We start from the raw sequence: 2503 nt of genomic DNA, 5'->3' as shown, positions 1-2503 counted from the left end.
TTCCCAGGGACACACACTGAGACAGACATCATCCGCTGCTGGAGAGCCATCAACCCGATGAACGACGAACTTTGGTCTTCCCGAAACGTGCTGGTCTTCCAGAGCAAGGAGATGTCCATGGCCGAGTGTTGCAGACTGGCGCAATCCAAGGTCCAGGAGTACGTGCACTAAAGATTGGTGCAGTCGCCGCAAAGGCATGATGGGGAAGAGCCACAGTTTAAGGTCCTTCCGCCACAGTAAACCCAGTGGCTGGAATCAGACCCCCTCGGGCTGTACTTGTTAAGCTGCTTGTATATATAGAGCACAATGTACTGAAAAACACCTGTGCTGTGCCATGTATAATGAAAGTCACTGCACTGTTTAGTAACTTGTAAAGAAATGTAAATGTATCCCCATCCGATCCGTGTACTGCATTCATCTGCATAGTGCTACATGTAATGTGATTCGTGATCGGTATTGAAATGTATCCTGGCATCTAATGTAAACCTGTTCTCATCTGCTCCATGTAATATCCTTATCTGCACAGCACTACATGTAACGTGATTTACGGATTGTACCAAACTGTACCTTGAAATGAAATGCACGCAAGTGCATTGTATGGAACTGCTGTCTGCATCCAAACGAATTGTATGGAATTGCTGACCGCAAGATAGTGAGCTATTTTCCAATGTATTGTGAAAATTTTATATGAATAAAATATATTTTGGGGAAAAAAAATCCAGCAGGGTACTTGCATTTAGTGCTTGTGGGTTCCCCCCTCATTGGATGGGTTGTGGCAGTCCCTAAAATCCCACTGCCAGGTAGGACTAAGCACCCTATTGACATGTATAAAGATGGTTACAGTCATGGAAGAAGCATCACATTACAACCTGTCAGACTGTTAATCAGCCTGTGTATCCTTCCATTGCTTCACACCCCAAGGAAAGAATGTGAAGATACGATAACGATATCAATGTCTTGGCTCATGAATGATACATACAGTTTTGCTTAAGTGACCATAATAGAGATGATACCTTTTACGTGAGACAGTAAAAATATTTCAGCCCACCTTCCACGAGCTGCCTCATCCAATTTCTATATAAAATAACAAAGTTAAAGAAAGAACTTGCATTTATATCATGTCTCTCACAACCTCAGCATGTCACAAAGCTCTTTACAGCCAAGGAAGTACTTTTATAATGTAGGGAAACACGACAGCGAGTTTGCGCACAGCAAGGTCCCACAAAGTTATGATAATATACAATTCATGAAGTAAATTAGCAACAATTCCTCCCTTGTGGTGCTACCATTATAACACCTTTGGATAGCATTTCAACTGCACATGTTACATATTAAATGGGGTGTAAGCTATATTCACAACAATATGAAATCCCATTATAAAAATGCAATACCTGTTATGTCTGTATGTGGCACTATGATAGGGCTTTCAATGTTGGGCCTGTCACATAACGCTTCCCGTCATGTAACACTTGCTCTAGTGAGTGTATCATCATCATCATCAGCATCATAGGCAGTCCCTCGGAATCGAGGAAGACTTGCTTCCACTCTTAAATTGAGTTCTTAGGTGGCTGAACAGTCCAATACGAGAGCCACAGACTCTGTCACAGGTGGGACAGATAGTCATTGAGGGAAGGGGAGGGTGGGACAGGTTTACCGCATGCTCTTTCCGCTGCCTGCGCTTGTTTTCTAAATGCTCTCAGCGATGAGACTCGAGGTGCTCAGCGCCCTCCTGGATGCACTTCCTCCACTTAGGGCAGTCTTTGGCCAGGGACACGCATGTGTCAGTGGGGATGTTGTACTTTATCAGGGAGGCTTTGAGGCTGTCCTTGTAACGCTTCCGCTGCCCACTTTTGGCTCGTTTGCCGTGAAGGAGTTCCGAGTAGAGCACTTGCTTTGGGAGTCTCGTGTCTGGCATGCGAACTATGTGGCCTGCGCATTGGAGCTGATCAAGTGTGGTCAGTGCTTCAATGCTGGGGATGTTGGCCTGGTCGAAGACACTAATGTTGGTGCGTCTGTCCTCCCAGGGGATTTGTAGAATCTTGCGGAGATATCGTTGGTGGTATTTCTCGAGCGACTTGAGGTGTCTACTGTACATGGTCCATGTCTCTGAGCCATACAGGAGGGCGGATATTACTACAGCCCTGTAGACCATGAGCTTGGTGGCAGTTTTGAGGGCCTGGTCTTCAAACGCTCTTTTCCTCAGGCAACTGAAGGCTGCACTGGCGCACTGGAGGTGGTGTTGGATCTTGTCGTCAATGCCTGCTCTTGTTGATAGGAGGCTCCCGAGATATGGGAAGTGGTCCACGGTGTCCAGGGCTGTGCCGTGGATCTTGATGTCTGGGGGGCAATGCTGTGCGGCGAGGACAGGCTGGTGGAGGACCTTTGTCTTACAGATGTTTAGCGTAAGGCCCATGCTTTCGTATGGCTCAGTAAATACATCGACTAGGTCCTGGAGTTCAGCCTCTGTATGTGCACAGACACAGGCGTTGTCCGTGTACTGTAG

This window comes from Pristiophorus japonicus, chromosome 6 (assembly GCF_044704955.1).
Source record: "Pristiophorus japonicus isolate sPriJap1 chromosome 6, sPriJap1.hap1, whole genome shotgun sequence".
Taxonomy (NCBI): domain Eukaryota; kingdom Metazoa; phylum Chordata; class Chondrichthyes; family Pristiophoridae; genus Pristiophorus; species Pristiophorus japonicus.
Note: the sequence above shows the minus strand (reverse complement) of the source record.